This window comes from Ciconia boyciana, chromosome 10, assembly GCF_034638445.1.
Source record: "Ciconia boyciana chromosome 10, ASM3463844v1, whole genome shotgun sequence".
In the NCBI taxonomy this organism is placed as follows: Eukaryota; Metazoa; Chordata; class Aves; order Ciconiiformes; family Ciconiidae; genus Ciconia; species Ciconia boyciana.
In genome coordinates, this window is record NC_132943.1 from 3205862 (window position 1) to 3229161 (window position 23300).

General features: G+C 43.5%; 1 protein-coding gene across 1 annotated transcript in view; it reads right to left on the reverse strand.

Annotated features, from left to right (window-relative positions):
* Positions 1-49: 49 nt before the first annotated feature.
* The window catches only part of MBD5 (methyl-CpG binding domain protein 5), a 171536-nt gene continuing 148285 nt past the window's right edge, over positions 50-23300 (reverse strand). Inside the window, exon 18 of the transcript XR_012044482.1 lies at positions 50-2297. The gene's annotated coding sequence lies outside the window, so the exon portion shown is untranslated. The remainder of the gene's footprint in view (positions 2298-23300) is intronic.

The window sequence follows — 23300 nt, forward strand, 5'->3', positions numbered from 1 at the left end:
ATATTCATAGCTTAAATATGATACATGTATTCATAACACAGAAATCACCATGTCTCAAGAGATAAACCCACTGAAAATCATAAACTCTAAAAAGTCTACCAAAAGCATTTTGAACCTATTTGACATCACTTAATGTTGAAAATGGTCAGCATGGAGGGAATCGGTGGTTCTTCTGGTATTTGACAGGCAAGATTTGACAGGAGACCCAGTGCAGCATCATTGGCATCACACTGTGTGGTCTTGCAGACTTTGCAGTGAAAGCGTGAAGTGAGGCCACGTGAAGGCAGCTGGTTTGGTTACTCACGCGTAGGTTTGGCAGACTGGCCAGGGGCTTCAAAGTAACAGCTTCTTCTATGTCATTAATAGAATATATGCAAGTGAACAGAAGGGGTTAATGCCAAATAGTATAAATACCAAAGCCCTCCTCTATATGAGGAAATCTCAGCATAGATTTTTATTATTTCTCTTAAGACAAACAAATACTCTTCCCTATTCTCACCCCTTCCTCCTCAACCAAAAAAAAAGCCCTTTGCACTAAACAAAACCAGATGATGCTCGGCACGGTACGGGCTAGTCCCTGCCTGGTCATTCTGAAGAGCGCTGCAGGTTCCACTGCTGACACATGACTAGTCTAAAAGTTGCGCATTCACTTGTTTTACTACCAGGCAAAAAAGCAACTTCACAATGCAGTGACCAGTAAAGAGGAAAAGAATGGTTATGACAGGAACTAGAAAAATACTGCTAAAATTGATGCATGGTAAGGATTGTATTTATACTGTTAAGTTTTGGAAAGTAACAGTAGGCCTTAGGAAGAGAGAGATTTACTCAACTGTCATTTAGAAAAATCTAGCAGAGAAAGACATAACTAAGTTTACAAATATATACAAATTTATCCCAATGTCTTGCAGCACAGGAGGCAAATACAAGATTTTTTTAATTTTTTTTTTTTAAATCAGTATGTTCTGAGGAGCTGGGAGCTCCCCAGCTTGCGTTAAAAATGAAAAAATAAACCCCATCCTGCCACTTCCCAGACACATCATTGACTTTGTGCGTGCCAATAAAGTAAGAATCACAGAGCATTAAAAACTATTACAATTTTTATTCAGAGTTCAGAAGCCAGAGTGAAGGAATTTCCCTAAAATGGACTCTGTGAAAACCTTTGCCCCAGCAGTAAGAGATGCTCCCTTTCCTCTTCAGAGCTTCATAATTCTGCTGAATTTTAATGCATGGGTAGAAGTGGGTCTGCTTTCTAAAAATAAATTTACAGGCCACTGTAAAAATAAGAAATCGGGAAATACACAAAGTGTAACTTTTTATAAATACCCTAAAAGCCACAAGCTTACCTAAAAAAAAAAAAATCTTGACAATGGCAGTCATCTGGATTAGTGGCCCAGATATAACAATTTTTCTCACTGACTAAAAATGGCAACATTTTCCCTGCCCACCTAGTTCTGAGGCTGATACAATTTGCTGCGGCCTGACCTGGAGTAGCAGTCCTTGCCGGTGCGGGAAGGGCATATTTAATGGCTTAATACGCTGAAAATAGGAACCATGGGGCAGCTGGCAGCAAAGTGTCTCCCCACGGAAAGACACCTTTGCCGATGCGGCACACTGTTTTTTCCATTGTGGCGGGATAGCTTGAGTGCGAGCCTGACGTCGGGGTGCCTGGCTGAATTCTGGATTTTGTGAGTTCCAGCATGGGCACAGTCCGAGGCTTCTCGAGGTGTCCAGGCAGAAAGCTTCTGCTGTAAATGCTCTTATACCAGCAAAACTCTACCTTCTCCAGTACGGTTTGTTTTCCTTTATCTGTGTGTATACCAGACCTTTAGCGTGCACACCATCAGATCTCAGTCTTTTTTTCCCTTCTCAAACTCTTAAGTCCTTCCATAACCCCTTAAAAAAGAAAATCTTTTCGGTGCTTCTCTACAGCTGGGGTAGAACCAGGTAGCCACCCCACCTCTACAGCAGCAAGATGCCTGTGGTTGCTACTCCTCCTCTTGCTCTTTCTGTGTCGCTGTTCCTCTGAATGCCATCACCCCGTAGGTTACCACCAAGCTGGGTCTCATCAGCGTCCCCGGTAGCACAGGCCACTCGCACTCTCTATCAAGGCTTGCCAGGCTTGGGCAGTGAAAGGATGGCATGACACCCTTTAACCAGTGCTTGCAAAAGACCACTTTGTGAGAACGATTTCCTCTCACCGATGATAGCTGCTGTGCAGAAATAACCCAGGTCTCGCTCCTCGCAGCAATTCCCCTGCCCCAAATCACTGCTGTCCATTGTACTCTAGAGGCGTTTCCCTAGGAGGAAAGATTGTACTTTTATTCGCCTGTGATGCTAATCGGAGGGAAGTTTATTATCACTTGTATTGGAGTACTATCATCGTGCATTCTGTACTTCCCCCCATTTTTCTGGAAAATGGGACTGAAAGCAATCACAGAAAAACAAGAGTCTCTCAACAAGGTTGTTGTGCATCAAGAAACAAAAATATTAGCTTGATTGCAAGAAAAGTCAAAAGGAAAACGAACGCGTCACGTTGGCAATGAATAGTACAGTGGTGATACTGTTTGTAGTACACTCTCAGTGCATAAATTCATAATAACGAAAGAAAGTTTTTAGTCTTCTGTTGCAAGCTATGCAATCAATATACAGGTTTAAAAATGTATTCAAGCTTCAAATGTCTGTATTTCTTTGCCAAAGGAGTTTTTTTAAGAAAATAGTATTAAAAAGACACTTTTATTATGCAGATATCAGTCATAGCAAATGTGATATAGTATTGTCGTTTCCAAATTGCTATTGGTCACTGTCATCGACCAGTTCAGAAATATCTTGCTACATGTACAGTCATATCTTGACAAATATACAAACACGTTAGAAGACCTGCTTCCAGGAAAGTCACGCATTTATACCAGCTACTGCTTCCTCAGGAACAATGTTGCAAGCTGTGCTCAGCTGAGCAATTTATTCTTATTTAAGTGACTAATGATTCAGCATTGCTCCCTGAAAAGATGGGAGAAGTTTGCCTATTAGCATGCTCAGCTTCTTCACTCTTGTGCTTTTGGTTCACAGTTAAACTCTTTTTGGAAGGAGGAGCAGCGTGTTTACATTGGAGGTGGACTTCAATGCATCGTACCCATTGCTGGGTCCTGTCCTGGAAAGCCCCACTTCAGGGATTTGAACTCAAACAATGGGAGAGGCGGGAGCAAACAGGGATAAGAGAGGATGAACTAGTTGTATTAAAAAAGGCAAGTGAGCTACCAGCTGTAGATGTTCATGTGTATTCAACCAGCCCTTCCCGTGCAGCCAGCTCCACGTGGTATATTTAGGCAGTAGGAACTGGCAGGACCTGGGTGAGGAGCTGCAGCTGGCCCATGGTCACTACATGTCCCAGTCATTGAGTGCTGGGCTGGGTCAGCTGCCCAGGGCGTGTGGTGGCGAGGGGTGGACTGTATGCACCAAGGGCACGGTGCAGGCACACCGTGTTTTGGGTGCGATGCAGAGCTGAGAAAAGGCCACTCTGGAGTACGCACCAGCTCAACGCTGGGAGAAAGCTGAGTAATCAAGAAGAGGGAAGTTTGGTGCATATACAGATCCACAGGCACTCTCACTGCATGAATAATGCCGTTCACGCCTCTGAGAGCTTTTGTTTCCCTTTGAATTGATCTCGAGAGGATATTTTCACACAGCTGAGTCTAACTACATATTCCTCGAAGACTGAACTTGAAGCTGGATGTGTAGAGCTGCCTCCCTGTGTCCCGGACTCAGGTTTGGAGTACAGACAGCAGTACCTGTTCACAACATTTCTCTGAACTTCACACAGGAAAAAAAGGAAGAAAAGAGTTAAAAGTGGGAGCTGAATTGTGGGCGTGGGATAGAGCAGAGAGGGTAAGAGGACGCTGGTGAAAGTGTGGGAAAGGTGATGCCTTCAAGTTTGAGTTTTCACATGTAAGCTTTGGAAGCTTGCAAATGCAAATTATGGATGACTCAAGGTAATATTGGTGGAACTACGATGAAGATATGTAGCCAAATAGGAATGGGAAAGCCTGAGAAAAAATAATTTTGTCATAAATATTTTAAATAAAAATTTCACTCTGTGTAGAAGTGCAGGAAGACTGCCTTCTCCCCAGCAAATCGAATATCCGAGGAGGCTCAGAAATGCCCAGGTAGCCACCCAGGGTCTCCTAGGGTGGCTCCTGGGCAGAAGACATCTCAGGGCACTGCAAACACCTAGTTTCCAGCAGGCACAGGTCATGGGGAAGAGGCAGGATTTACTGGAGAGCCAGTGCACAGAGGAGCAGGAGCAGCTGAAAACAGCTTGAAACAAGAAGAGAACGGAAGAGGCAAACAACCCACGTGGGACAGTTTCTGAAAAGCCTGCACAGGCATTGTTACACCGTACTAGAAAACCAGTTGCAACCGTTTCACTTTCTATCTAGGTTACCCCACGGTGAGTCAATGCCAGACAAACTTCTGGCAAGCTTTACTCCTTGCTCCTGAGGCTTTGAAGGCTCTAGTAACATTTGTGCAATACATCCCATGCTTGTTCACAGGAAAATCAGGGAATGTCTCAGGTGTGATGGGAATTTCTAACCCTGAAATCCTGAATAATGCCTATGAGATTAAAAATTAGGACGCCAAGTGCTTCTGGCTACTCCAGGTGTAGCAAAAATCTTATAAGACAAAAGAATGACTGGGTTCGGTAATGTTTCTGCAAGTACCTGAATAGTGTTACTAATTAATCACTCTTAGAAACAAAGGAGAAATAAAGGAGTGGAAAATACTGCTGTTATATAAAAAGAAAATTACATCAGAGTTTTAGTATAAATCTTCGATTGAAAAAAATGCCAGTGCAATAGTTATATTTTCAAGGAGCCCAAATTAATCCATTCCCATTTTCCCCCAAGTGGTTGTTTGTTAATGAATTTCTTTGCACAGTTCTTTCTGGATTTTAAGCACACACATACTTTTGTGAGCTTTTCCTGAAGTCACAGGTTAATCCTTTAGAGGAAAATGCTCTATAAAGCCTAGGAGTTGCAAGGAGTTGTAATCCCAACCTGTCTGGATTATCCAAAATACATTTGTAAGCTGCCAAGCTTTTTCCTCTCAGTGAAATTATAATGCAACATGGGCTACGCTTTCTTTGATCAAAAAGAATGACAGATTTAAGTTTTCCTTGAAAGCAAAATATAATGAAGCGAGAGATGCCTTCTCCTCTCACCTTAACTATCAGGCAGTATTCTATTACAGTAACTGCAACAGGAGATATAAAGACAGATTTCTTTGTAGTTCATGTACCCATTCTTCTGAGATGTTACCCACTCGGTACTCAAAATGTAAATAATAATAAATGCACACAAAGTATTGTCTGCCACTGACCCACAGCAACCCGTAAAGCAAAAGAAAACACTTTCTAATTGATTTCTTGTTATATTCAACACCGAGTCAATAAAACTTTTATATGGTGGCTCTAGCAAGAAAAAGTATATTACTGTCAAAGCAGAAAACCAAAGGCATAGATTTAGCCCAATAGCAATTTCTTTGTTTAAAGCTTTAGGCTTATTGCAATGTGTAGCCTCCTAAGGTCATGAGAACATTATCAAGCTTTTCCTGTACTGTTTTGCCACTTTCCAGCAAAACATAATACCGCATGGCAAAATCAGGAAAAAAATCATTTCAAAAAATGAAACAAAATGGTTATTCTAAATTGCTGTTAACAAAAGAAGTAGAGAGGGAGCGCTGTGTAAGGGGAAGAACAATACAGAAAAAACAGTCTGATACTGAGGATCACCACGGTGCAGGGGGAAGATTTATTCTCAGGTTGTGGTGGTATTTACTGAAATTAATCTGTCTGTCAACATATTTGATCTGCGCTGCATTGTCCCCATGATCTCAAGAACCAACAGTTCTGGGATGCGTCAGGAAAGCTGTGCTTTACCGGGGCACTTCACAGTAACTCTACGAGCCCTTTCTTCTTGCTCTAAGATGGCCTTTCTGGTGGCTCTCTGCCCCTGGAGAAATTAACTGTGGCAGGAAACTTTGTATTTATGAACCTTATAAGAGAGAATATTAAATGGTTGAAGGGGTCAGATGGCTCAACTCTTCAAGCCATGAGCTACGTCCCAGGAAAAATAAAATGTAGAAGCAGGAGCAATGTGTTCGCAGGAATATCCCAGTCAGCCCAGCGGCATTAACTCATCACCTGCAAGGCTTAGACACCAACTGCCTGTTGTAACTCCCCTTTTCCTGTTAGCCACAAAGCTAAATACTGAAATACAATAAGGTGCTCTAAGTCACAGCTAGCTCCAGGTGAAAGAGCTGTTGCCAGCGATACTGGTTCAGTGGGGCAGGATGAACTGCAGCTAGTGCCGAGCTTCCAGGAGCTCAAATAGCTGCAATGCTATTTAAGGCACAATCCTTCTGCTATGCTGGGCCACCTGGTGCCCTTCCAGGAATAGCTGCTGAGCTTCTACACGGACCTGCTGATAGCCATGTCAGCTCCTCCACGGTTCCTCTTTTAGAAAAACAGGGTGTGGAAAATCCCATTTCTGGTTCAAAATCATCACGCAGACATCACGTGGGTCAAAGTGGAGGTTGGTAATAACAAATTGAAGTTAATTTGAAAGAATGAGTGTATGTATTTAAGTGCAAGCTAAATATGAAAGTGATTCTTGCCCTGTACTCTGCACTGTGATACTCCACCTGGAGAATTTTGACATACAGGAGCAAGTCCAGAGGGCTTCCAAGATGGTTGGGAGCTGGAGCACCTAACGTATGAGGAACATCGGACAGAGCTGGGTTTGCTCCGTGTGGGGAGAGAAGGCGAAGGAGGGATCTGATTGCTGAGCAGAACCAGGCTCTTCTTGGAGGTCCACCATGAAAGGAGGAGGGAAGAGTTACAAGCGGCCACAAGGGAAACTGATTAAGCACAAGGAAAAATAACTCACAGTGAGTTTGGTTGAACACTGATGCAGCATCCCAGAGAAGCTGGGGAATCTTTTCCACTGGAGATACTTAAAAACCCACTGAACAAAGCTTAGAGCAACTAAAGCTAACTTCCAACGTGTCCCTGCTTTGAGTAGGGGTCAGAGCCAATGAGCTCCAGAGGTCACTTCCAACCTAAATTAGTCTGTGATCCTGAAATGTGTTGCAATGCAGAAGAAAAATTAGCTGCTCAGGCTCTCAGAGATCACCTGTATTTTATGCTGTCAAATGGGAATAGAAGGAATATTTCTATCAAAAAATCCTAACCATAAAACTTGAAAAAATGGTGGTAAATGTCTTGTTTTAAAGACACAATAGACATTAGCTTTATATTGAAGGCTGAAGCTTCCTCTCTTTCTCCAGCCCCCCAATCCCTGCAAAACCAAACCCAAGCACCTCACTGGGGTGATCTGTAGCAATAAATGACATTATTTTCAGAAGTGACTAGGGCTGAATTCTCAGTCATGCTGATCTCCAGGGATGGGGAATTGAGGCTCCTGATGTGTCAAACAGTTTCTAAGATTTAAAAATCTGTTTTAAGTGGCTTTGTCTGTGATAATTTAGGTGCCTTTTTTAATTCTTCCTTTTAGCATGGGCACAACTAATGTCAAATTGGCAAAAGACGGCCCAGGACCTTAGCGATGCATTTTTCAGAGGCTCTCAAAGCAAAAATTTATTAATATGAAATCAACCATAAACATAAATTCAGTTAATAATTCAGACGCCGAGTTTCCCGAATTTCTTGGGGAAAGTGAAAAATACATTAGAAAATCTTTTCACACAGATTGGTATCAAACTTTGGGATATTTCTATAAAATCTTAGTTTTACTGCCCAAATATGGGTAATATGGATCTTAGCTAAGCTTAGACAGAATTTTCTTATGATCTATTTTTAATGAAAGGCTTCCCTAGGCCCCATTAGATTTTTAATAGACAGTATTACTTTAGAATAGATACGCATAACAGCATATCTATTGAAATAGAAATAGAAAATATACATACAAACTCAGACAAGCAAGTAATATTTAAAAAATTTTTCATTCTTTTATATCACAAATTTGAAGCAGGAAGGCAGAAAGATTAAAGAATTGTTTTGGTTCTGAAGGATTCTAAAGCTTCCTCTAATTTTTAGCTAATTCTCTTTCTTTCAACCACTCAGCAATTTCACGCTGTCAGGTGCGGCTGAGAAGATTTGGCGTTATTGAAGTACATATTCTTGCCACTCAGTATCCGAGACGTGGGTGCATCTTGCTGTGCCACAGCATGTGTTTTGTTTAACTCAACTTTTACTGGAGTCCTCCGTGTGAGTTGTAGCTGGATGGAGAGCTCCGATCTGCCCACCCAGGAGGACCATGGACCAACTGCATGACTGATCAGGAAAACCTAGGCTGTCCGTACCTGCAGGTCTGTTTTACCTATTCTAGAGGGTAGCAAAAATGCAGTTAAGTTTGACCAAAAATAGGACATCAGTCTTACACTCTGGTTACACGCTAGTTGCATGTAAGTGCAATAGGTGCAGCACCGCTGAAGCAAACAACGTACCTTCTCCTCAAAGAAACTGCCATTAAGGGCGTTATTACCATGACCATTGCTTTAAGCTTTTCCTTCTTATTTTCTCTCTGCTTCACAGAATCACAGAATCGCACAGGTTGGAAAAGACCTTTAAGATCATAGAGTCCAACCGTAAACCTAACACTGCCAAGCCCACCACTACACCATGTCCCTAAGCACCTCATCCAAATGTCTTTTAGATACCTCCAGGGATGGCGACTCAACCCCTTCCCTGGGCAGCCTGTTCCAATGCTGGACAACCCTTTCAGTGAAGTAAAATTTCCTAATATCCAGTCTAAACCTCCCCTGGCACAACTTGAGGCCATTTCCTCTTGTCCTATCACTTGTTACCTGGGAGAAGAGACCGACCCCACCTCTCTACACCCTCCTGTCATGCAGTTGTAGGGAGCGATGAGGTCTCCCCTCAGCCTCCTTTTCTCTAGGCTGAACAACCCCAGGTCCCTCAGCCGCTCCCCATCAGCCTTGTGCTCCAGACCCTTCCCCAGCTTCGTTGCCCTTCTCTGGACATGCGGTATCTGTGGTTAATGTGCGGTAAGAACCCAGGCTGAAGCAGCGCTGAAATCAGCAGCGTTACGTGCTCAGCTCTCCAGGCTCCTGACCATCGGGGCATTCGATGAACACTCCCTTTTCCCAGGGGAGAATGGGGCTCTCCCAGTCCTGCAGCGGGATTTGCACCAGTTGACTTGTCTAACCCTTGAGTTTTTGCGTGATGGTGAGTTTCAGACTCAGGAGTTTCACTCTAACTTCACATATCTAGATGACCAACTCAACAGATTATTAAGAAAACAGTGACCTCACGTCAGCTGTGACATATTAAAATATTCTAAACTGGGAAGTTATGGTTCCATGTACGCAGCTTTCCTTTCCTGCTGGCACCTCTTTAATAACATGTCTTGTTCTGCTCTATTACCAATCCGAAAGGGAACAGATTCTCCATATGACAAGACAACCACAACAAGGAACCGTAGGTCTTGGCACATCGTTGGGGTTAATAATTTCCTGATGAACAGCTCCTCAGGTCTTCATTCCACTGTGAGCAGAGACTTGGTCATGTTTAACCAGCACTGCAAAAGCTTTTGCTTTTCTCCAGCTCAGAATGAGAGTGGAGCCCTTGTCTGCTACAGCATCAGAAGATTTGATGATATTTTTTCCAACAGATCATACTGTGGTAAACCATGCTGTGATCTGCCAGTCTCGTTTCTGCATTTGTCCTATTCCCATGGGCACACCATCATTCAGGATATGCTTTGAATATATTAAATTCTCTGCATTTTTTTTTCTTCTTTTAACCATACCTTTAGTCTGTTAGCAAATACACTTTCAGAGTTCATTTCCACTTTCATGTTTCTGCATGAGGCATGCAGGAGCCGGAGCCATGGATGGCTCCAACCAAACCCCATTTCCATCTGCCATGTGATTTATAATCTGAACATCACCACCCCAGTTCCTGCCCTTCCTTTCAATAAAATTTTGCAAGTGCTCTGTTCTGAGATAAGTATTTTTGGAAATGGTTTTATTTACATTACCTATTTTGTGTTTAGTTTTTGAATTATAATGTCAGGTAAATTCCTGTTATCCTCATTCATGGCTGGGCAGAATGGCCCTGTTAATGTAAAGAGCCATTTGGTGATAGTTTAAAAGATTCAGTGCAAATTTGATACTGATATTGGCATAAGGATAGGCTCAAGCAATATAAAAAAATCTTTGAGAAGGTCAATTTGCTGTCAGCAGTAACAGAGCAGAGGCTGTGGGGATACCGAGCATGCTCCTCTCCCCGAGGTGTGCCTGGTGGCAGGCAGCCATCACCGCACCCAGGGTGGGTTTTTGCTACTCACCGAACACTTCCAAAAGCCAATATTTCAAATTAATTTAGAAATAGACTTGACGAAACAAGTCTAATTTCAGGTATGTCCAGCAGTCCGTTTAGGTATGTTGCTAACAACATCCGTTCGTATTTTAACCCACGACGTTACCTCTCTCTTGTTTTGCTCCTGCAATTTGCTTTTGTTGGGTATGGAAGGACTCGCCTGGGAATTGGTCTCTCCTTCCTCTAGCACCGGGCTTTGCAGTCTCACCGTCGCCCTGATGCCTTCGCTCTTGTGCTGTAGTTCAGCATGACGGCCCCTACCCTCACTGTGCCGCTAAATAATGTCTTTATGTGCAGATTAATATAACTGGCAAAGAACAGTACACAGAAGGATTTGAATTTCCTTAGTGTGAAACAGCCTAGAATAGGTCATTTTACTTGCAACTCGTTTTTCAGCAGTTAGTTGTATTCTAAAAGAACAGATCAGTATTCTTATGCTTAATAGTTGTATCTCATTTTATTTCTGTCCGAATGATACCAGCTGAACTGGTGTATTTTGGGGATGGAGACTGGGCCTGTATCTTGGACAGAATTTTTCGTTCTCTAGTTTTGCTTTGAGAAGTTTTCAATATAAATCTTATCTATATAAATCCATATAAATCTTACATGCAAACTTTCCAGAATATATTCAAAAAGTATCCGCTTTAAGCAAGTGCTTAATTTAAGCCTGACATGTGATTTGCTAAACAAACTTATGACTAAGGCGACACATAGTTTGTTCAGTAGGACCAAAATTTGTTTCAGTGTGATTCATCAGTGAGTAAGAGTGATGCTATCTGGAGTTTTAATCTAAGTGCAGATTTGAATAATGACCTGGATTTTTTGGAAGAGCAGCTAGCTAAGCAAGAAAAGGAAAAAAAAAAATCTGTAAAGAATTCTGTGGTTGATATCATTACCTATTTTCAGCTATATGAGTCAGTGAGCTATCACATGGATTTGCACAGAAATATCAAAGCAAATCCCACTTCAAACCCACACCACTTCCCAATATATACCCTCACTCATCGATTCCAACAAACAGAGTGAACGTATAGTTGTCTGAAATAAAAGCAGAAGAGATCAGAGCTACAGCAACAATTAACTTCCTTAAAACAAAGACTCAAATTTTCTGTGAAACTTCTGCCTAGGCTAATTTACAGCTGAACCGAGAAGAAATATGCAGTCAACAAGTGACATTTGCTGAGCTCAGTAAGTGGAGTCTTTACGACGTGTGCAGAGATCAAGGGAGGCAAATTGTTTTGCAAAATCGCAAAACATTTTTTCTAACATGACAGAGATGGCAACTTGTGCAAATGTTCTTTAATAATAATGATTGAAAGAGCTACAGCTGTCATGCAAGGCCTGAAACCCAACATATTTCTTCAATATTATAAGCTTATTGGGATATAAATATGAGATACCTGTGGATACATGAGAGAAACATCATTTGTAGTGGTTCATATTTTGAAACATGAAGCCAATTACTGTGCTAGAAGAAAACGTAACTCAATCTGTTACAGAATATATCTGCTAAATCACATCCTAGTAGAAGATGAAGCTTTGACAGACTTTCATTTTTTCCAGAATATTCTGCAATGTATTGCAAGTTGCTGCCAGATGTAAAGTCCTCTGGAAATTAAAAGAAGGATTTAGGCAATATTTTTAATGCTATATTCAGAATTGCAACATTTACACACCAGAAGATGAAAAAACTTACTGTTTTGTACTTTTATTTCTTTTATTGACCAAAAAACCTCTATGGACTTGTAAGTCCTACCATCTTAGGACATCTACTTTTCTCCTATAGTTTATAAAACCCTATAACTGCAGATGACTAGGACCTCCCCACTAGAAAGAGGATTTAGCTGTGAATTAGCAAGCAAATGAAGAGAATTGGAAGAAGACGCTGGGTCGTCTCATTCTTCCTTGTAACTGTCTGCTTCAAGGAGATGAGATCAGCTTTGGGCTTTTGCTGGGAGCCTCCCCACCAGGGAGCAAGTTTTCCACAGTGCCAGACTAACCAGAACGGGCGATTAGGAAAACAATGAAACACAATGAGAAATCGCTACTTTAGAGAAAGCGATGCAGAAAAGCTCCTACTGGTGAAGTGCTGGATGACAGAGGGAAGAGGCGGTGATGTGGTAGAGTCAATACCTCCAGCAACATAAGCAATACCCAAAATCAGCTCATTGGTATCTTCTAATTTTCCAATCATGCTTTTGTTTGAACAAGATCACACAACAAAGCAAATGGCCGAGAAAATAAATCAAGTCTATTTGGCTTTGATTGAGAAATACCATTGCCAATTACTTTTGGTGCGCAGCAGATCTAGTTACGGATCAGGGCTCTGTGCTGTATAAAAGATACTGGTCAGAACAAAAAGACAGTCGAAGCCCTTGAAAGATGGAAAATGTGAATGAGGGAAGTACATTTGCCGTGTTATTCAGGGGCAAAACAGAGCGTACGATGCAGCTTGGTTAAGACCCAACTGGAGCTGCTGTTTGAAAGACGCGTGCATACAAATAAATTTCTTTCATTACCGCGGGCAAATTCACATGCTCAACAAGAGGCACATTCCTGCACAGAGATGTCAGGTTTCTGCCACTGTACGAGGACTGGGAATACAAATGGCACAAGCAAGTCGATCACCAGTCCCAGCGATTGCCTTCATTACGGGCACTATGGCACAAACCGTGCGGCACAAGCTCTACATTACGTGCCTTCTTGTATAGCAATGTTAAATTTTATCTTAATGGTTTTTTTGTATTAATACTTTTCAGTCTGAAATCTAGTGCATATACTAATTCTAGTTCTAAAAAAAAAGCTGGGCTAATTAAATAAAATCTCATTAACTGGAAACAACCGACAAACAGCTATATATGTTAGTTGATTCCAACGTGAGCACAAACTCCAGGTATGGCTCAGACGATTTAAAACTATTTAGGAGAGAAACAGCTATATACTGGTGTTATCCTCCAGCGCACTGCTGAGACTGCTTCTCAAATACCAGGTATAACTGATGACCTAATTTGGCAACAAACGGCTGCCAAAATGACCAAGTGATTGGAGAAACTATCATACAGGAAGAGATGAGAGGCTTGCTTGCTCTAACAGAGGGAAAGCTGAGGAGGGATATGATTGCGGGCTGTAGAGGCGATTGAATATCCAGAGAGAGAAGCTGAACAACTGTGTCGGAACAAGAACAAATGGATGAAAACAAACTTTGAGCAAACGTAGGTTGGAAACCAGAAGATGATTGCTACTGCGGGATGATGTCCCAATGAGAACAACGGGAGGAAAAGTCAAATATGGTCTGATGGAGCTTGAAAACTGCTAAGGATTATGCAATGCTCTGCTTAGTGGCACTGGCCTGGGCTTTCCCACAGGCAGAGCCCTTGCACCACTATTCTGGGGCTAGGGTTTTGTTTTTAAGCATTGTTTTTTAGCCTCAAACTAGGTTCTCTGTTTTAGCATTAAACAGATAAATAGCGAGTAAGTCATGCACACTGTGCTGCTTGGTGGATTCCTTGGTCAGAAAGTCACGTGTGCAGGTCAAGAAATGATTTTCCTTCAGTGATGCAGAAAACGTGCAAGGTCTCCTCCCGGCACGGGGAGCCAGAGCTGCGTAGCCGATGGGACAGGCAGGTCAGTGAGACCGACGGGAGAAATAAATTTCCAAATACAGCAGCCTTTGTGGAATGGCGATTCAATTTTCATGGACCATTCAAATCAATTAAGCCCTGACCCAGACGTATGAGCAGGTAACTATGGCAAGAGTCCTAGCTAAGGTGGTTGGGAGCAGGAATAAATTTAGCTCAGTTTACTTTGGAGATCAGACTGTGCTTGTAACGCACTTCTTAGAAGATGCTCTAGAAAATATTCAAATTCCCCCCCCATGTTTCTAAATTCTCTGAAAAATTGAATAGATGCAATTGTCTACAGGGCTTAAGTAGGAGTTCATTCAAATTTCAAACAAGATAATGTGCAACTTCAGTTAAAAGCAGCTATTTCTGAGCATGACAGACAAGAAAACTTCAGATTCATGGTTATTTATCTGAAAACAATGGGCCCCCGTGCCTTTCTGCAGCAGTAACATCAGAGGTCTTAAAAGAAACCTCGTTTTCTAACTTTCCTTTTTCTGAGAAATGTAAACTTCTAGACATTTTACTTATTCTTTGGTTCCAGAAACAAGTAGCAGAGAATGTGAACTTCTGATCAGGAGGCGTGCTTTACTGGGTTTGGTTTTATTGAAGAACAAAGTTGAAATAAACCTCTTTGATTTAGGAGGCCCCTAACTCATGGAAATTTTCAAGAAGAAATCCTATTCCATCTTTTAAGGATCATTAAAAAAACGCACGAACAACTCTGTGGGCCTGATGGTTAAAGGCCATATAATTAGTTACAGCTCCGTAACACACGTTATTAATCACGATTTGGGAAGACCCTGAGTATTACCCGTTCAGATTACCTGAACGATGCCCTAACAGCTGGACTCAGGGGGACTCATACTGAGGTCTGAACCGTAGCGATAAAATCTGCTCTCCCTGTAATCGGGAACAGCGCGGGGCTGAAGGAAGGGAGCACAAAAGCATCTTTTCTTCCACTGGTGATAATTTTTCAGCAAGTGAGAAGAGCAGCGAAGCAGCCTGGCTGCTGGACCACTCTCTACTGCAGAGCGAGTGAGAGGTAACTTGGAGTCCCTGCGTGGATGGTTGTGTGTACTGTAGGACATACCGCTTCACTGCCTGCTCTCCTAGAGCCTGCTGGTCTATGGTCCCAGGTTTCTAATGCGTACCCCAGCAGAACTTCACCGCTGCACGCTGTACACCCCAAGCCAAGACCCAGAGGTTCAATCCACGCCATCACACACTCGCATGCCTGCAACAGCCATCGGTGTTTACACTGCCCTGCGACTGCTCCTGCCGAACACACCCCTGAAGCATGCGCATCTGAATCACGAGGCTCTGTTTCACAGAATCACAGAATCGCACAGGTTGGAAAAGACCTTTAAGATCATCGAGTCCAACCATAAACCTAACACTACCAAGCCCACCACTACACCATGTCCCCTAGCACCTCACCCAAATGTCTTTTAGATACCTCCAGGGATGGCGACTCCACCACTTCCCTGGGCAGCCTGTTCCAGTGCTGGACAACCCTTTCAGTGAAGTAAAATTTCCTAATATCCAGTCTAAGCCTCCCCTGGCACAACTTAAGGCCGTTTCCTCTTGTCCTATCCCTTGTTACCTGGGAGAAGAGACCGACCCCACCTCTCTACACCCTCCTGTCATGCAGTTGTAGAGAGCGATGAGGTCTCCCCTCAGCCTCCTTTTCTCCAGGCTGAACAACCCCAGGTCCCTCAGCCGCTCCCCATCAGCCTTGTGCTCCAGACCCTTCCCCAGCTCCGTTGCCCTTCTCTGGACACGCTCCAGCCCCTCCATGTCTCTCTGGGAGTGAGGGGCCCAACACTGAACACAGCATTCAAGGTGCGGCCTCACCAGTGCTGAGTACAGGAGGACAATCACTTCCCTACTCCTGCTGGCCACGCTATTCCTGACACAAGCCAGGATGCCATTGGCTTTCTTGGCCACCTGGGCACACTGCTGGCTCACGTTCAGCCGACTGTCGACCAACACCCCCAGGTCCTTCTCTGCCGGGCAGCTTTCCAGCCACTCTTCCCCAAGTCTGTAGCGTTGCATGGGGCTGTTGTGGCCCAAGTGCAGGACCTGGCCCTGAGCCTTGTTGAACCCCATACAATTGACCTCGGCCCATGGATCCAGCCTGTCCAGGTCCCTCTGCAGAGCCTTCCTCCCCTCCAGCAGATCAACACTCCCGCACAACTTGGTGTCACCTGCAAACTGACTGAGGGTGCGCTCGATCCCTTCGTCCAGATCATTGATAAAGATATTAAACAGGACTGGCCCCAACACAGAGCCCTGGGGAACAGCGCTTGTGACCGGCCACCAACTGGAGTAAACTCCATTCACCACCACTCTTTGGGCCCGGCCATCCAGCCAGTTCTTTACCCAGCAAAGAGGACACCCGTCCAAGCCATGAGCAGCCACTTTCTCCAGGAGAATGCTGTGGGAAACCGTGTCAAAGGCTTTACTGAAGACTAGATAGACAACATCCACAGCCTTCCCCTCATCCACTACGCAGGTCACCTTGTCGTAGAAGGAGATCAGGTTGGTCAAGCAGGACCTGCCTTTCCTAAACCCATGCTGGCTGGGCTCGATCCCTTGGTTATCCTCTACATGCCGTGTGATGGCACTCAAGATGATACTTGCTGCCGCCGTGGGTCAATAGCTCTTTTGGGGAGAGGCACCACTCCCAGCCACCCCCACCGCTCCCTCTGGGTTGTCTCTCTGCTCTCCATCCCCGTCCCCAGGGTGGGAACGGTCCCTCCTTGGCCTGGCCCAGCTGGTACTTGCACATGTGTCTGAGAAGTCTTCTGGTTCTGACCGGCTTGCGGAATGGGTACATTTGCTCTTCTAAAAATACTTGGCATCTTCAAGATGTTCATGTCCTAAAAGTTTTAAGATCAAAATCAATAAACCTATTACACTTTCCTTTCATTTGGTAAATAATTGTGTTCATTTTGCTGCAGGTTCAACTATCCTCCTGATACACTTCATCCACTCTTGCTGTTTAATCCATTATTTTATTAGATACTTAAGTCACCCTTATCAGACAGTTAATAAGAGGATCACTGTAGATAGTTAATGGCAACACCTTCATCTGAAAACTAATTAATAGAAATGCAGCATTCATGCCCTTTGGAATTTGGCTCAGTTTAAACCTCTTGCTAACGAAGCATAAGAAGTCATTAAAAATACGCAGAGATGCTTTGAGGTTTGTTAGAAAGAGACTTTGTCCATTGGATATTTAGGACTTGCTTCATATGAAAGGATCCTTTCGAAAGTGAAAGCCTTTTGGCCTCAGCTCTGGAAGTCAAATGCATGTTTTTAATCACGCGCACTGGCTCACAGCGCTTGACCTTAAATGCGCAGAGATGTTTTTCCAAGGCTGAGGCCCTGGCCGGTGATGGGAATGCTCCCAGCTCCAGGTGGGATCCCATCTCCAGGTGGGAGCTGCTGAACAAAGCCACCCGTGCACCCGAGCTGCTCCGCTGGGCACCTCCTGTCTTAGGGGAGATTCAGACTACATCTAAGGAAGAAATTTTTTACGCTGAGGGTAGTGAGGCACTGGCCCAGGTTTCCCAGAGAGGTGGTAGATGCCCCATTCCTGGAAACATTGAAGGTCAGGTTGGACGGGGCTCTGAGCAACCTGATGCAGTTGAAGATGTCCCTGCTCTTGCAGGGGGGTTGGGCCAGATGACCTTTAAAGGTCCCTTCCGACCCAAACCATTCTCTGATTCTATCATTCTATGATTAGGAGGGCGAGCATGCAGGAACAGCAGAGAGAGCTCGGTTTGGGGGACAGACGTGATAACATCTTGTTGTACAGATTCCATAATTAATTTTAATTTACTTAATTAAGTATTTAGTCTTTGGGGAGGGAAGATGAAAAAGTTGCTTCATAAACTGACAATGGGCGATTGTTCTCGGCTTCTTATCCTGGAGGCACGCAGGATAATGAGAGCTATAGAAATACTCGGAGAGATTGATTATATAGAGAGGAGTCCGCCGGCACAGGCTTCTCATACAGTGGCGGAGTACTGGATACCTCCTCGCTCTTCTGGTGTACGTCACCGCTCCCCATCTTCGCAAGAAATTAAACCGGCTTTGTCTGAATGCAGCTAGTGGGGGACAAATGTGACACTACTGAAATGAAGGAGACACAGGAGAGAGCGGACAAATTGGACTGAACTGCCAGTGTCTTACGTGGGCAAGAGCGATGAATTCAAAATCAAAATTTGGAGACATTAGTAATTTCTGATTGGAGGGGGGAATTTAACAGATTGTGATCCAGACTGCGTTCTCCCCACACACGCGGAAGGATTCTTTACGGAGTGACTGAAAAAGATACCCAGTGTAAGATCACTTAAAAGCATCGGATCAGGAGGCGACGGTCTGAAAATGGCAGCCAGTTAAATTTATCTGACTTCTTGGGTTCAGTATGTGGGAACCTAAAATTTCTCCGCAAAAGCAAATTTTCATTTGAAGACTTACGGCTTGGGTAGTTAATGAAGTGGTTACGGATTTAACCTCTGCCAGAAAAATCATCCCTTCATCAAACATTAAATCAACAGACAACAGAAGCTGGGGAAATGATGTCACTGAAATTCTGATGTGGAAATTCCCAATACTTTTCCCCAGCATACATAAAAATAAAATGATATAAATATAAAAGAAAGCCAACAGATGTAGTGTCATATGGACTTGCTTAATGGCAGCGCTTAGCCTTTCAAAAAAAGATTTACATCCACATTCACTACTAAAACTTGACATTTGCATTGAATAATTCATAATTTGTTGCTTGCTGTGCTTTTCTGCCTTTCTTATATTCCTAAGTAATATTAGCTCTGCTGCTAGTCAAGTAGATCAGTTCTAACAAATGCAGATATTTTGTCGTTACCCTGTAAAACGTGAATATGTATTTAGCTAAACCCATGTTAAAATTTCCCCAGCAAGAACTCTTTGCCTATAATAGAAATGCTCTGTACAGATTTAATTCGCACCATTACTGGGCTTCAGCCTAATTCTCCCGCAACTATTCCAAGTATTTTAACAGGAATCACGTGTAGCTTGGACGTGTGTTCCCACGCCTACACGTGTCTCATTTTAAGACGAACTCATTCCACCTAACGCTTTGGACGGACGCAGAGGTTGCTGTCGGGGCTCTTCCACCAAGCTACGGAGACCTCCCTTTACTTCTCTGTCATCTCCCACCACTCTCTGACCCCAGGATAAAAAGAGAGGTGGTTGAAGATGCCGCTGGATTCAGCATCTGTACAGAAACTTGTCAAAGTGGGTGCCAAAGCAGGTCCTAATACGCAACGTCTGTAAAAGCTATTGCCCCGTTGCAGGTTTTAGGGTGGCAAATACCATGCTTGTACTTTCATAAACCCCCTACCATTTTCAAAATCTAATTTTAATTCTAAGACTTTATTTTCTACTGTAATTATTCCATCATAACCAAGTTATTAATTACAAAGGTTTAGGTAGTATCCGGTGTTTCCTGGCACTTGTCTGCAACTGTGAGAGAAGCAACCGGTGCTTGTGTGGCCCCGCGGGCTCTCCCCCCTGTCAGTTGCTTTCCTGCCTTTTTCTCAGGGAAAAGTTTCTCAGTTTGTTCAGTCAGAGTCATGGATCAGTTAGCACAACACAAACCGATTCCGCTACCGTAGCACACGCTGATGGGCCTAAACACTTTGCACTACACGGCTTCTCTCCAGGGATTTCCTAGGGGTAACCTCCTTCTAAAACTTGCAGAGTAGCCCTGGACAGTCCCAGGCTATTTTGCACCTCTTTTTTAAATTAATTAAAATTTCTAATTTTTTTTTAAAATTTAAATTAATTTAATCTTTTTCCTCACCAGTGGACAAGCTTGCTTCCCTCACCTGGAGACAGAGCACTGTTCTGCATCGCACCCTGATGCCTTCACTTGATGAACCGATACCCACAAACTCGAAGCCCGGGTATCGAATAAGTCTTTCAACATGTTTTGGGGATTTTTGTTGTTTTGTTTTGGTTCTTCGTTTTAAATGTAAAACTCTCTTTTCTATTCTACACAGCTTATACTGCTCTTAGATCAAATTCCACTTAAAATATCACATATATGATCAGGCTTTAATTAGGCAAAAAAAGTTCTTGCAGAGCATGCCAGTGCAGCCTTAGGGCTGTGGGATGCGAACGTAAAATCCTGGGTACTAACTGGGGTCGGGGAGGATGGCAGCGATGCTCCTGCTGCTGTACCACTGCTTTGGGAGGTCCTGGCACTCAGGAGAGCAGGATGGCGATGCCTGCCTCATAAGGGCCAGTAACCGTCCTCATAAAAAGCAAATTAACAGAAAGGCTGACATGACATTATCTGAAATGCCAAAAGCCTCAAATTTCCGAATTTATATTAACCTCATTTTTTTTGTAAAATAAACTTTTGAATATCTGGAAAATGAAGAGCAGGCTTGAGACGACTGGCACAGTTAATTAACTGGGCAATGGAGAAGGCGTGCCACTGGGATATCCATTTTTGAATACTGTGACGACACCTTTGTGGCCGGGAAAAAAATTTTGCTCTATTGGGTTGGCTTTTTGTGGCTTTTCAGATCTTTCTGCAGCGATATTGGGAGGAAGAATTACAGGTTCTCCTGTTTGTTATTTTGTTTGACGCAACTCGTAAGATGTATGAGACCAAGTGGGGGAACTACAGATTCTCCTTTTGGAGGGAAGGGGAAGGGGAAGGGGAAGGGAATTGAATTTTCCCTTATTTTTCAGGGGTAAATCTTCACTTTCTTCCTCAGAAGTAGAGAGCAGCTCCCACGATTGAGAACAGATAATGGCAAACCCCAATACTTTTTATTATTTTTATGACTTTCTCTTCCTAGAGAAAAATCAGCGAGAGGAGCAAGAAATTATTTTCCTGGAACTGAAAATGAGCAGTATTGCTACCAGGAGTTAAGAATCGCTTCTCTTTCAAAAAGGCCTAAAATGATTGTGATTTGATGAGACAGAAACTTCTGAAGTAGGATTAAAACTCATCTTTTCTATAAACCTGTTTCCTTGAGTGGGGCATCTGAAAAGCTCTCCGGCAGCTGTGGTGGCTCCCGCGGCACAGGCTCTGCGACAGCCCCCGCCTGCCTTCACGCGCTGTAGGTACACGTGAAGCAGAGATCAGCCGAGTAGAAATTATGCCTGGTTTTTGAACCGAAAGCATTTATTCTTCCATCTTTTTAGGATACTATTCTTTTGGTTTCTTTGCATTGCAGCCTTAATTTTGGTACCTTGACATTTCCTCGGGGAGGCAATGCCTATTTTTCCTTATCTGTACAGTCTCTCACGACCACTGGTTTTAAATAACAGTTAACAGGTATTAACGTCATTAGCTACGTGAAATCATTAACGCCCGCAGGAGGACTTACCCGCAAATGCTCTGCACCACCAGACCTGGATGGGGACGTGGCTGTAACAGACTCTGTTCTCCCACCCCGTATTGTAAGCGGGTTAGCACCGCTCAAAGCCGGACTGGAACTGCGGCTCAGACCCAGCTTGCTCACTCATTGGTATCGATTCCTGCCTGTAATTTTAAACGCCGGCTGACAGCGCACGTGCACGGTTGTTCTCTTTGACTTGTGGCAACCTATGCTAATGCTTTCTTGGGGTTTGTACACAGGAATACGTGGGGATGCTCTCACTCTGCCTTCGCCACTCCGCTGTGTCCAGCGTAAGTACGGCAAACCCCTTCCCATTTCCCGTCTCTTTTCCAAAATAGGCATTTCCAGAAAGAACTATTCCATATATATATATATATACACTTTTTTTTTCTGTTCTAAATCCTAACCCCTTATCTTCTGTTGGGATGGCGCTCAATTACAGACAAATACTTATCTCGCAGCAGGTAAAAACTTGAGAGATGAAATCTCTCCAGAATGTGCTTTCATGGGGGAATATTTCAAATCGAATCTCAGATTTTTTTTTTTTTAAAGCTACAACAAAAATTGCTTTTAAGCCTTCACAGCCAACAAATAAATTGTAAAACTTGGCAGAGAGAAATGATGTCCGGAGGCCTGACTTCCCACTGCTTAGCTTTCAAATGCAAAGCAAATAGAACGTATTACCGTTCCAGTTCCTAGTGGCTTACTCCACTTTGCATGCTAGTTTAAATAGCAGCCTGCAACGCAGGGTCGCAAGAGGCTGGCGGGACTTTTTGGGGTACATATGCTTGGGCAGCATTTATTGCAGCAAGACAAAACCAGCCCCTGATGTATCCTCTGCGTTTGAGCAATCTTGTATGAAATACGTGAGCGCAGGCTCGCTCTTTTACAGTTAGCCTCTAGTCCTTGGTAGCGCAAGCGCACAATAAGCGGGTCCAGAGACGCCAGCAGCGGGGCAGGAACGCTTGGCGCGGTGGGCTGCGCGCTCCCAGAGCTCAGGGGATCCTCGGGAAGCCCCCAGGCTCGTGTCCTGGAGGTAGACACTTTTTTTTTTTTTTTTTGGTAGGATTTTGGTTTTTTGGAAGTCTCGAAGTGTTTTTCTAGAGTTGATTTGACACCAGTGTGAACCGTGCTTGCGGTGAATTTTGAACTAAATGATCTGTTCCTGTGTTTGGGATTTTGTAAATCAGCAACGCGCTGAAACCACTGGGTTAATGGTATTTTGGGGGGGGGATCCTGAAACATGAACGTCGAGTTGCTCAGTTAGTACTGGTAAAAACAGCAGAGAGAGGGAGGGGACTGAGGGCTGTGTTAACGGAGCGGATCTGGTTTGCCTTGGATGAGAAGGTCCTGGGTTGCGTGAGCAAAAGCTTCAACAGCCATCGGCCGCCTCAACTTACCCGTCGGACGTCGCACCCGATGACATTACCTTCACGGAGGACGCGGCAGGCAAACTAAGGACAGGTAATCGGATTTGCGGTCTTAACTGTGAATTCTCTTGGCTTTCATGCATTTAAATCAACCTCAGCGTTGTCGGTTGCTATTTAATCTGATAGCGGTGCCCGTGGCCCCATTTAAGACTGGGCATCCCATCGTGGCATCTTACAAATACAGAGGAAGACAGAGTCCCTGCCCCGAAGAGAACATCACAGTAACTTTTTTTTCTGGTGATTTAATCATAATATTGACAACTTTATCAAAAATTACAAAACTGATATTAAAAAAATCTCTAATTCTTAGTAAGACTAGAATGGGTTTTTTTAAAAAATAGAAAAGCACTTTTAGGCTACTGCTCTTCTGGAATTCTCACATTACAACCCTACATAGCAAAATACAAACTGTAGCTAAGAA